Raw genomic sequence first — 13631 nt, 5'->3', positions numbered from 1 at the left:
CCATGCTGGGCGGCTTCAAACAGCCTGAAGCTGCTGCCCCATGTGCTGGAGGCCAGAAGCTCAAGTCCAGTGAGATCCTCCCCAGTGGGGCTGGAGCCCTCGGGCTGCCTCTGCTATCACAAGAGCTTGCCTGAGTCAAGATCCCCTGCCCCGGTCCACGGTACTCCACTAGGACACCTTTTTTAATTAAAAAAATTTTTGTAACTTTTTTTTATTGTGAAATACAACATTTATATCAAAAAGTGATAAATGTTAAAGTGCACTTTAGCAAGTAGCTATAGAACAAATTTCAGAGTTTGGTAATGGTTACAATTCCATAATGTGCCAGTTTGAATCTGGTAGACCCCAGAAAACCCATGTCCTTTAATCCTCATTCAATATTGCTAGGTGGGAGCATTTTGATTGTTCCCATGGAGATGTGTCTCCACCCATTTAAAGTGCAGTTGCTTACTGGAGTCCTTTAAGAGGGAACCATTTGGAAAAAGCTTGAGAGCCACACAACCAGAGACCTTTGGAGATGAAGAAGGAAAATGCTCCTGGGGGAGCTTCATGAAACAAGAAGCCAGGAGAGAAAGCTAGCAGACGTCACCCTGTGCACCATGTGCCTTTCCAGTTGAGAGAGAATCCCTGATGTCATTGGTGTTCTTGAGCCAAGATATCTGACCCTGGATGCCTGAGGTTGGACATTTCTATAGCCTTGCTTAAATTTGGACATTTTCACAGCCTTAGAACATGTAAACTTGCAATGTAATAAATTCCCCAGCTAAAAAGCTGTTCCTTTTCTGGTATATTGCATTCCAGCAGCTTGCAAACTAAACCACATAATTTCAGGTGTTTCCTTCTAGCTGCTCCAAGACGTTGGAGACTCAGAAATATCAATATCATGATTCAGCAGTCATACTTGTTAAATCCTATCTTCTGTTGTAATTTCTTCTCCTTTGGTTCCAATCTTTAGGGATATTTGGACTCTGCTCATTCTAACTTTTTCATGTTGGAAAGGGGTATTGATAATATGGAATGGGGAGGTGGAACTAGTTGATGTTCTGGAGAGGCTGGGCCCTCTGGGTTTTAGGACATATCTGTTCCAGGGGCCCGTCTGGAAATGTTAAATTTCTGTAAAAATAAACTTAGTGAGTGAAACTTTTTTTTTTTTAGCAGTTGTTCCGCTATTATTTATTTTTATTCCATATGTTCTACTCCTTTGTTGATAAGGTACATAAAAGGAACATCAGACACAAGGTTTTCACAATCACACAGTCACATTGTGACAGCTGTATCATTATTCAATCATCCTCAAGAAACACGGCTACTGAAACACAGCTCTATATTTTCAGGCAGTTCCTTCCAGCCTCTCCATTACGTCTTGAACAACAAGGTGATATCTACTTAATGCGTAAGAATAACCTCCAGGATAACGTCTTGAATCTGTTTGGAATCTCTCAGCCATCGATACTTTGTCTCATTTTACTCTTCCCCTTTTGGTCGAGAAGTTTCTCTCAAACCCTTGATGTTAATTCTCAGCTCATTCTAGGGTTTTTCTTAGTCCCTTGATGCTGAGTCTCAGCTCATTCCAGGATCTCTGTCCCACATTGCCAGGAAGGTCCACACCCCTGGGAGTCATGTCCCACGCAGAGAGGGGGAGGGTAGTGAGACTGCTCGTCGTATTGGCTGGAGAGAGGGGCCACATCTGAGTAACAAAAGAGGCTCTCTTCGGGGTGACTCTTAGGCCTAAAGTTTAAGTAGACTTGACCTATCCTTTGTGGGGTTAAGTTTCATGTGAACAAACCCCAAGACTCGGGGCTCAGCCTATAGCTTTGGTTGTCCACTCTGCTTGTGAGAATATCAAGAATTCAACTTGGGAAAGTTGAATTTCTCTCCGCTCTCACCATTCCCTGAAGGGGGCTTGCAAATACTTTTCCAGTCACTGATCAAATCATTCTGGGATTCATCGGGGGATCACTCTGGACAAACCAACAAAATCTCATGTGCTACCTGACATTCCAAGTACTTATGACATTCAATCAAACTATCTACATGAGTTATATTAGGAAATGCTCTAGTCAAAATATAAATTTTGTAACAAACATTTTTTGCTTTAGTCTCACACATAAGGTGACATTTTAAAATATTAATTAACATCTATTTTCAGCACCCTGCAATAATTACATTCCTTTGTTCTTCCTCATGCAAAAACATTTTTAAAATTGTACCTTGTACATTTCACTATTATTATACACTCCAGGCATTCCTAGATTATACCATCTCAATCTTTAACATCTATCTTTCTTTCTGATTTCATTTATGTCCCCAGCCCTCCTCCCTCTATCATTCTCACATGCAGCTTCATTCAGTGTTTTAACATAATTACATTACAGTTAGGTAGTATTGTGCTGTCCATTTCTGAGTTTTTCTATCCAGTCCTGTTGCACAGTCTGTATCCCCTCAGTTCCAATTACCCAGTATCTTACCCTATTTCTATCTCCTGATGGTCTCTGTTATGAACAAAATATTCCAAGTTTATTCACTAATGTCAGTTCATATCAATGAGACCATACAGTATTTGTCCTTTAGTTTTTGGCTAGTCTCACTCAGCATAATGTTCTCAAGGTCCATCCATGTTGTTACATACTTCATAAGTTTATTCTGTCTTAAAGCTGTATAATATTCCATCGTATCTATATACTACCGTTTAGCCACTCGTCTGTTGATGGACATTTTGGCTGTTTCCATCTCCTTGCAATTGTAAATAATGCTGCTATAAACATTGGTGTGCAAATGTCTGTTTTTGTCTTTGCCCTTATGCCCTCTGAGTAGATACCTAGCAATGGTATTGCTGGGTCATATGGCAATTCTATATTCAGCTTTTTGAGGAACCGCCAAACTGCCTTCCACAGTGGTTGCACCATTTGACATTCCCACCAACAGTGAATAAGTGTGCCTCTTTCTCCACATCCTCTCCAGCACTTGTCATTTTCTGTTTTGTTGATAATGGCCATTCTGGTGGGTGTGAGATGATATCTCATTGTGGTTTTGATTTGCATTTCTCTAATGGCCAGGGACATTGAGCATCTCTTCATGTGCCTTTTGGCCATTTGTATTTCCTCTTCTGAGAAGTGTCTGTTCAAGTCTTTTTCCCATTTTGTAATTGGATTGGCTTTTTGTTGTTGAGTTGAACAATCTCTTTATAAATTCTAGATACTAGACCTTTATCTGATATGTAGTTTACAAATATTGTCTCCCATTGTGTAGGCTGTCTTTTTACTTTCTTGATGATGTTCTTTGATGTGCAAAAGTGTTTAATTTTGAGGAGTTCCCATTTATTTCTTTCTTCAGTGCTCTTGCTTTAGGTTTAAGGTCTATAAAACCGCCTCCAATTATAAGATTTATAAGATATTTCCCTACATTTTCTTCTGTTTTATGGTCTTAGACCTGATATTTGGATCTTTGGTCCATTTTGAGTTAACTTTTGTACAGGGTGTGAGATACGGGTCCTCTTTCATTCTTTTGCATATGGATATCCAGTTCTCTAGGCACCATTTATTGAAGAGACTGTTCTGTCCCAGGTGAGTTGGCTTGACTGCCTTATCAAAGATCAAATGTCCATAGATGAGAGGGTCTATATCTGAATACTCTATTCGATTCCATTGGTCAATATATCTGTCTTTATGCCAGTACCATGCTGTTTTGACCACTGTAGCTTCATAATATGCTTTAAAGTCAGGCAGCATGAGACCTCCTGCTTCATTTTTTTCCCTCAGGATACTTTTAGCAATTCTGGGCACCCTGCCCTTCCAGATAAATTTGCTTATTGGTTTTTCTATTTCTGAAAAGTAAGTTGTTGGGATTTAGATTGGTATTGCGTTGAATCTGTAAATCTATTTAGGTAGAATTAACATCTTAACTATATTTAGTCTTCCAATCCATGAACACGGTATGCCCTTCGTGAGTGAAACTTTTTGACTCTAGAGCCCTGGGTGTTCTTCAGGGTTTTCAGGAATCCTGTTGGCTGGGGCTTGGTGGACCATGGCAACTTGCAAAGTCTGGCTGATGCTTGCATAAGAGTAGCCTCCCGAGATGGTGGAGCAGGGTGTGCTGGGTCCTCCCACTGCTCTGTAGGACAAGAGAGGGAGGGGGAAAGTGACTGGCACTGCAGTCCCAGGGGTGAGTGGTCGAAGAAGGTCTAAAATCGGTCAGGGAGGGGGTGGCGGGGAGAGCAGGTGGGTTGATCGGCCGTGACCCCCACCAGGTCAGGCTGCTGTGTAGGGAGGTGTGAGCTGAGGAAGCTGGCCGTCCTCTGCTCCAGCTGCCCAAGCTGCTGGCCCAGGAGACCTCCCCGAGTGGCTGCAAAGCCAGCAGCGCCCAGGGGGAGCCTGGAAGGGGACCCGGCCGTCCACCGCATAGAGCCACCACCAGACCCTAGGAGCGGTTGCCGTGCTGCACGCTGCAAATAGCTGTCCCCTTGGGGGCAGTGAATGGCGTATCCACTGGGTATTGCAATCAGCTATGCCTCTCGCTGCTGCAGGCACTGCTGCGTCGGGAAGGGCTCCTGGAGGGAAGTAGGGCACACAGGTGGGCTGCCTCTCTTCTAGGATTTTTCCCTATAGTTTTTCTCTGTTTTTTTTTATTTATTTATTTTTCAATATGTTTATATATTGTTCATTTTTACTTTATATTTTTATATATTTTTAAAATCTTCCCCTTCTGTGGGCAGCAGTCTGAGTTCAATCCCAGTGTACCTTGGGTATCTCCTTCTGACTTCAGGGCCCACTATTGCTGAGGTGTTTTGTTTATTTTATTTTATTTTATTATTGTTTTATTTTAGTTTATTTTTCTTTTTGAAGGGATTCATGGGCTAAAAATCAAGCCTGGGTCTCCCTCGTCGCAGGCAGGTATTCTGCCACCAAACACCCCATGCACTCCAGCCTAGCCTTTAATATACCCTCGAGTCCAACTGCACCCACTGCAGGGCATCCAGGCCTTGGTTGTGCAAAAGAGAACCTTCTACAGAAAACCTAGGAAATGCAGAACTTCAGACAAGTGAAGGAAACCAACTTGCAAAATTGCCTTCTAAGATAATCAAATGTACCAAAAACAACAGAAATCACAAAGCAAGTGAATATCCAAGCAGATATGGCCCAGCCAAACAACCAAATCAAAACTCCAGAGGGGACACAGAATATGGAACAGCTACTCAAGAATATTTGTAAGGAAATAAAGGACATCAGGAAGTCACTAGAGGAGCATGAAGAAGCAAGGGAAAGATACAGAAAAATGGTATATCTCACAGAGATGAAAGATACAATAGAACAAATTAGAAATATACTATAGACACAATAGCAAATTCAAAGAAGCAGAAGGAAGCATATTTAGCTAGAAGACAGAGCAATGGAACTAGACAGCACAAAAAAACAAATGGCAAGAAAGATGAAAAAAATGGAACTGGATCTTAGGGAAATGATGAACAACATGAGGTGTACAAATATGCGAGTCACTGGTGTCCCAGAAAGAGAAGAGAAGAGAAGAGAAGCATAAAGTGCTGAGAAAGTTGAAGATTTAATTGGGGAAAACTTCCAAACCCTTATAAAAGACATAAATATGCAGACCAAAGAGGCCCAGTGAACCCCAAATAGGATAAATGCAAATAGGCCCCCTCCAAGACACATACTAATCAGACTGTCAAATATTGAAGAGAAACACAAAGTCCTGAAATAGCATGAGAAAAGCCATCTACTACATACAAGGTAAAACACATAAGCTGAGTTCAAAGTACTCCCCTGGAACCATGGAGGTGAGAAAGAACTGGTTGGATATATATATAAGATCCTGAATGAGAAGGGCTTTCAGCCAAGAATTCTTTATCCAGCCAAGTTATCCTTCAAAATTGAGGGAGTGATTGAAGTCTTCAAAGACAGAAAGAACTAGCCAATAAGAGACCTATCCTACAAGAAATATGAAAGGGAGTCCTGTCAGCTGAAGAAAAAAAGACAGGAGAGGGAGTTCTGGAGGAGGGCATGGAATTGAAGAGTTCCAGTAATAGTAATTTAAATAATACAAAAAGAGAGGGAAAAGAATATATAGATCTGACAAATAAAAACTAAAGGGTAAGATGGTAGATTCAAGAACTGCTTTTGCAGTAATAACTTTGAACGTTAATGGACTAAACTCACAATTAAAACATGCAGACTGGCAGAATAGATTAAAAACATAATCCATCTATATGCTTTTTATAAAAGACACATCTTGGACTCAAGGACATAACTAGATTGAAAGTGAAAGGATGAAAAAAAAGATGTGCTATGCACACTGTAACCAAAAGTAAGCAAGAGTAGCTATACTAATATCAGATAAAATAGACTTTAAATGTAAGATGTCATAAGAGGCAAAGAAGGACACTACATATTAATAACAGGGACAAGAAGAAAAAGCAATCATAAATGTTTCTGCTCCCAGTCAAGGTGCTCCAAAGTACACGAGGTGCACATTGGCAAACTGGAAGGGAGTGGTAGACATTTAAACAGTAATAGTGGGAGACTACAATACACCACTCACTTTTATAGCTAGAACAACTAGACAGAGGATCAACAAGGAAACAGAGAACCTAAACAATGTGATAAACGAATTAGACCGAATAGACATACAGATCGTCCAAAAACACCAGGATATACATTCTTTTCTAGCACACATGGAATCCTCTCTAGAATAGATCATATGCTGGGACACAAAACAGGTCTTTATAAATTTAGTAAGATTGAAATTATCCAAAGCACTTTCTCTGATCACAACGGAATGAAGCTGGAAATTAACAATCACCATAGAACCAGAGCATTCACAAATATATAGAGAAAACAATACATTCTTAACTAATAAATGGGTTACAGAAGAAATTGCCAAAGAAGTCTGTAAATACTGGAGAAGAATGATAATGAGAATAAAATACATGAGAACTTATGGGATGTGGTAAAGGCTGTGCTGAAGGGAAATTTATTGTCCTAAATGCTTATATTAGAAAACAAGAATGACCAAAATTTGAGGACTTAATGCCTCACCTGAGGAAATTAGAGAAAGAACAGCAAAATAATCCCAAAGCCAAAAAAGAAGAGAAATAACAAGGATTAAAGCAGAAATAAATGAACTGGGGAACAATAAAACAATAGAAAGAATCAACAAAGCTAAAAATGTGTTCTTTGAGAAAATAAAGTTGATGGACCCCTTGATGGATTGACAAAGAAGAGAGGAGCAAGGACACAAATAAACAAAATCAGTAATGGGGGGGGGGGGGTTGCCAGAGATACTAAAGAAATTTAAAAAATCATAAGACATCATAAACATAACATAAGGAATAACTGTGTGCCAACAGACTAGAAAACTTAGATGAAATGGACAAATTTTTAGAAACATACAAAATACCTATACTGACTCGAGAAGAAATAGATGATCTCAACAAACTAGTTACAAGTAAAGAGATTCAATCAGTCCTCAAAAATCTTCCCAAAAAGAAAAGCCCAGGACCCAGATGGCTTCACAGGAGAATTTTTATCAAATATTCCAAAAAGAACTGACACCAATCCTGTTCAAACGCTTCCAAAAAATTGAGGAAAAAGGAACACTACTTAACTCATTTTATGAAGTTAATATCACATATCAAAACTGAATAAAGACGCTACTAGAAAAGAAAACTATAGACCAATCTCCTTAATGAACACATAGGTGCAAAAGTTCTCAACAAAATAGTAGTAAATCAAATCCAACAACACATAAAAAAGAATCATACATCAGCGACCAAGTGGGGTTTATACCAGGAATGCAAGAGTGGTTCAACACAAGAAAATCAATGTAATATAGCACATTAAAAAATCAAGTGGGGAAAATCATATATCGATTGATACTGAAAAAGCATTTGACAAAATTCAGCATCCTTTCCTGATAAAAACACATGAAAAGGTAGGAATTGAAGGAAACTTCCCCAATATCATAAAGAGCATATATGGAAACACCCAATAGCCAGCATCATACTGAATGGTGTGAGACTGAAAGCCTTCCCCTAAGGTCAGGAATGAGACAGAATGACCTTTGCACCGTTATTCAGCATGGTACTAGACGTCCTGACTGGAGTGATTAGAAAGGAGAAAGAAATAAAAGGCATGCAAATAGTAATGGAAGAACTAAAGTTTTCATTATCTGCAGATAACATGATACCATACTTGGTATCACCGCCCTCCCCCTCTCTACATGGGACATGACTCCAAGGGGTGTGGACCTTCCTGGAGACGTGGAACAGAAATCCTAGAATGAGCTGAGACTCAGCATCAAGGGATTATAAATATCACACCCTTACCCCTCGCTTTCATTAGCATTTCAAACTAAATTTATTTTAACATTTGTTCCCCCTATTATTTAGTTTTATTCCATATGTTCTACTCGTCTGTTGACAAGGTAGATAAAAGGAGCATCAGGCACAAGGTTTCCACAATCACACAGTCACATTGTGAAAGCTATATCATTACTCAATCATCCTCAAGAAACATGGCTACTGGAACACAGCTCTACATTTTCAGGCAGTTCCCTCCAGCCTCTCCATTACATCTTGAATAACAAGGTGATATCTACTTAATGTGTGAGAATAACCTCCAGAAAAACGTCTCGACTCTGTTTGGACTCTCTCAGCCATTGCCACTTTATCTCATTTCACTCTTCCCCCTTTTGGTCGAGAAGGTTTTCTCAATCCCTTGATGTTGAGTCTCAGCTCATTCTAGGATTTCTGTCCCACGTTGCCAGGAAGGACACCCCTTGGAGTCATATCCCATGTAGAGAGGGGGAGGGCAGTGAGTTTGCTTGTTGTGTTGGCTGGAGCGAGAGGCCACATCTGAGCAACAAAATAGGTTCTCTTGGGGGTGATTCTTAGGCTGTTGCTTCCTGTAGAAACGGAGCTCGAAGGATATTAAGCAATGATGAGAAAAAAAGAAAGGAAGAAAGAAAGAAAGAAAGACACAGACGGGCTCAGGGGGTCTGAAGCTTGAGTCTACATCAGACATCAGACAACTTTATTCTCAACCAGATCTTAGTTATATACCACAGGATGTCAATAGATATGCAGGCATTTCCTGAGGGAGCAAGATTCTTATCTCACAGTGTTCTTCATACTTAACATAACTGTTTTGGGTAAACATTCTCTTCCTCCCAGACTGCTCTACATAACAATCGCCACACTTTACTGCTGTCATCCCGAGGCCAGCAGCTTGCAACAAATTCTGTAGGTCTTGCTTTAAACTCTTGGCTTCTACATTAGGCCTAACTTTAAGTAGGCTTGACCTATCCTTTGTGGGGTTAAGTTTCATATGAACGAACCCCAAGACTGGGGGCTCAGCCTATAGCTTTGGTTGTCCACACTGCTTGTGAGAATATCAAGAATTCAACTTGGGGAAATTGAATTTCTCCCCACTCTCACCATTCCCCAAAGGGGACTTTGCAAATACTTTTTTATTCACTGTTCAAATCACTCTGGGATTTATCGGGGGATCACTCTGGGCAAACCAACACAATCTCATGTCCTAGTCAAGGTTCCATGTACTTATGGTGTACTATTAAGCTGTCTACATAAGTTATATTAGGAAATGCACTAGTCGAAATATAAATTTTGTACCAAATATTTTTTTTGCTTTAGTCTCACACATAAGGTGACATTTTAAAATATTACCATCTATTTTCAGCACACTGCAATAATGACATTCCTTTGTTCTTCTTCATACAAAAGCATTTTTAAAATTTGTACATTTAGTCACTATTATTAATACACTGTAGGCATTCCTAGATTATACCATCTCAGTCTTTAACATCTATCTTTCTGGATACTAGACCTTTATCTGATATGTCATTTACAAATAGTCTCTCATTGTGTAGGCTGTCTTTTTACTTTCTTGATGAAGTTCTTTGATGTGCAAAAGTGTTAATTTTGAGGAGTTCCCATTTATTTATTTGTTTCTTCAGTGCTCTTGTTTTGGGTGTAAGGTCTATAAAACCGCCTCCAATTATAAGGTTTATAAGATATTTCCCTACATTTTCCTCTAACTGTTTTATGGTCTTAGACGTAATGTTTAGGTCTTTGATCCATTTTGAGTTAACTTTTGTATAGGGTGTGAGATATGGGTCCTCTTTCATTCTTTTGCATATGGATATCCAGTTCTCTAGGCACCATTTATTGAAGAGACTGTTCTGTCCCAGGTGAGTTGGCTTGACTGCCTTATCAAAGATCAAATGTCCATAGATGACAGGGTCTACATCTGAACACTCTATTCGATTTCATTGGTCAATATATCTGTCTTTATGCCAGTACCATGCTGTTTTGACCACTGTAGCTTCATAATATGCCTTAAAGTCAGGCAGTGTGAGACCTCCAGCTTCATTTTTTTCCCTGAAAAGTAAGTTGTTGGGATACTGATTGGTATTGCATTGAATTTGTAAATCAATTTAGGTAGAATTCACATCTTAACTATGTTTAGTCTTCCAATCCATGAACACGGTATGCCTTTCCATCTATGTAGGTCTTCTGTGATTTCTTTTAACAATTTCTTGTAGCTTTCTTTGTATAGATCTTTTGTCTCTTTAGTTAAATTTATTCCTAAATATTTTATTCTTTTGCCTGCAATTGTAAATGGAATTCGTTTCTTGATTCCCTCCTCAGATTGTTCATTACTAGTATATAGAAACACTACAGATTTTTGAATGTTGATCTTGTAACTTGCCACTTTGCTGTACTCGTTTATTAGCGCTAGTAGTTTTGCTGTGGATTTTTCAGGGTTTTCGACATCTGCAAACAGTGATAGTTTTACTTCTTCCTTTCCAATTTTGATGCCTTGTATTTCTTTTTCTTGTCTAATTTCTCTGGCTAGAACTTCCAACACAATGTTGAATAACAGTGGTGATAGTGGACATCCTTGTGTTGTTCATGATCTTAGGGGAAAGTTTTCAATTTTTCCCCATTGAGGATGATATTAGCTGTGGGTTTTTCATATATTCCCTCTATCATTTTAAGGAAGTTCCCTTGTATTCCTATCTTTTGAAGTGTTTTCAACAGGAAAGGATGTTGAATCTTGTCAAATGCCTTCTCTGCATCAATTGAGATGATCATGTGATTTTTCTGCTTTGATTTGTTGATATGGTGTATTACATTAATTGATTTTCTTATGTTGAACCATCCTTGCATAGCTGGGATGAATCCTACTTGGTCATGATGTATAATTCTTTTAATGTGTTGTTGGATTTGATTTGCTAGAATTTTGTTGAGGATTTTTGCATCTATATTCGTTAGAGAGATTGGTCTGTAGTTTTCTTTTGTTGTAATATCTTTGCCTGGTTTTGGTATGAGGGTGATGTTGGCTTCATAGAATGATTTAGGTAGCTTTTCCTCAACTTCAATTTTTTTGTAGAGTTTGAGCAGGATTGGTACTAATTCTTTCTGGAATGCTTGGTAGAATTCACATGTGAAGCCGTCTGGTGCTGGACTTTTCGTTTTAGGAAGCTTTTTAATGACTGATTCAATTTCTTTACTTGTGATTGGTTTGTTGAGGTCATCTATTTCATCTTGAGTCAAAGTTGGTTGTTCATGCCTTTCTAGGAAGTTGTCCGTTTCATCTACATTGTTGTATTTATTGGCATAAAGTTGTTCATAGTATCCTGTTATTACCTCCTTTATTTCTGTGAGGTCAGTAGTTATGTCTCCTCTTCCATTTCTGATCTTATTTATTTGCATCCTCTCTCTTCTTCTTTTTGTCAATCTTGCTAAGGGCCCATCAATCTTACTGATTTTCTCATAGAACCAGCTTCTGGTTTTTTATTGATTTTCTCAATTGTTTTCATGTTCTCAATTTCATTTATTTCTGCTCTAATCTTTGTTATTTCTTTCCTTTTGCTTGCTTTGGGGTTAGTTTGCTGTTCTTTCTCCGGTTCTTCCGAGTGGACAGTTAATTCCTGAATTTTTGCCCTTTCTTCTTTTTTAATATAGGCATTTATGGCAATAAATTTCCCTCTTAGCACTGCCTTTGCTGCGTCCCATAAGTTTTGATATGTTGTGTTTTCATTTTCATTTGCCTCGAGATATTTACTGATTTCTCTTGTAATTTTTTCCTTGTCCCACTGGTTGTTTAAGAGTGTGTTGTTGAGCCTCCACGTATTTGTGAATTTTCTGACGCTCTGTCTATTATTGATTTCTAACTTCATTCCTTTATGATCTGAGAAAGTGTTGTGTATGATCTGAGAAAGTGTTGTGTATGATTTCAATCTTTTTAAGTTTGTTGAGACTTGCTTTGTGACCCAGTATATGGTCTGTCTTTGAGAATGATCCATGAGCACTTGAGAAAAATGTGTATCCTGCTGTTGTGGGGTTTAATGTCCTATAAATGTCTGTTAGGTCTAGCTCCTTTATTATAATATTCAAACTCTCTGTTTCTTTATTGATCCTCTGTCTAGATGTTCTGTCCATTGATGAGAGTGGGGAACTGAAGTCTCCAACTGTTATGGTGGATGTGTCTATTTCTCTTTTCAGTGTTTGCAGTGTTTGTCTCACGTATTTTGGGGCATTCTGGTTCAGTGCATAAATATTTATGATTGTTATGTCTTCTTGTTGAATTGTTCCTTTTATTAGTACATAGTATCCTTCTTCGTCTCTTTTGACTGTTTTACATTTGAAGTCTAATTTGTTGGATATTAGTGTAGCTACTCCTGCTCTTTTCTGGTTGTTATTTGCATGAAATATCTTTTCCCAACCTTTCACTTTCAACCTATGTTTATCTTTGGGTCTAAGATGTGTTTCCTGTAGACAGCATATAGAAGGATCCTGTTTTTTAATCCATTCTGCCAGTCTGTGTCTTTTGATTGGAGAGTTCAATCCATTAACATTTAGTGTTATTACTGTATGGGTAGTACTTTCTTCTACCATTTTGCCTTTTGGAATTTATATGTCATATCTAATTTTCCTTCTTTCTATACTCTTCTCCACACCTCTTTCTTTTGTGTTGTCATATCTGTCTCCAGTGCTCCCTTTAGTATTTCTTGCAGAGCTGGTCTCTTGGTCACAAATTCTCTCAGTGATTTTTTGTCTGAGAATGTTTTAATTTCTCCCTCATTTTTGAAGGATGATTTGCTGGGTATGGAATTCTTGGTTGGCAGTTTTTCTCTTTTAGTAATTTAAATTTATCATCCCACTGTCTTGCCTCCTTGGTTTCTGCTGAGAAATCTACGCATAGTTTTATTGGGTTTCCCTTGTATGTGATGGATTGCTTTTCTCTTGCTGCTTTCAAGATCCTCTCTTTCTCTTTGACCTCTGACATTCTGTTTAGTAAGTGTCTTAGACATCGTCTATTTGGATCTATTCTCTTTGGGGTACACTGTACTTCTTGGATCTGTAATTTTGAGTCTTTCCTAATAGTTGGGAAATTTTCAGTGATAATTTCTTCCATTAGTTTTTCTCCTCCTTTTCCCTTCTCTTCTCCTTCTTGGACACCCACCACACTTATATTTGTGTGCTTCATATTATCATTGCATTCCCTGAGTCCCTGCTCATATTTTTCCATTTTTTCCCCTATACTTTCTGTTTCTTGTTGGATTTCAGGTGTTCCATCTTGCAGTTCAATAATCCT

Source organism: Tamandua tetradactyla, chromosome 9 (assembly GCF_023851605.1).
Source record: "Tamandua tetradactyla isolate mTamTet1 chromosome 9, mTamTet1.pri, whole genome shotgun sequence".
NCBI classification, from domain to species: domain Eukaryota; kingdom Metazoa; phylum Chordata; class Mammalia; order Pilosa; family Myrmecophagidae; genus Tamandua; species Tamandua tetradactyla.
This window is presented reverse-complemented; position numbering follows the sequence as displayed.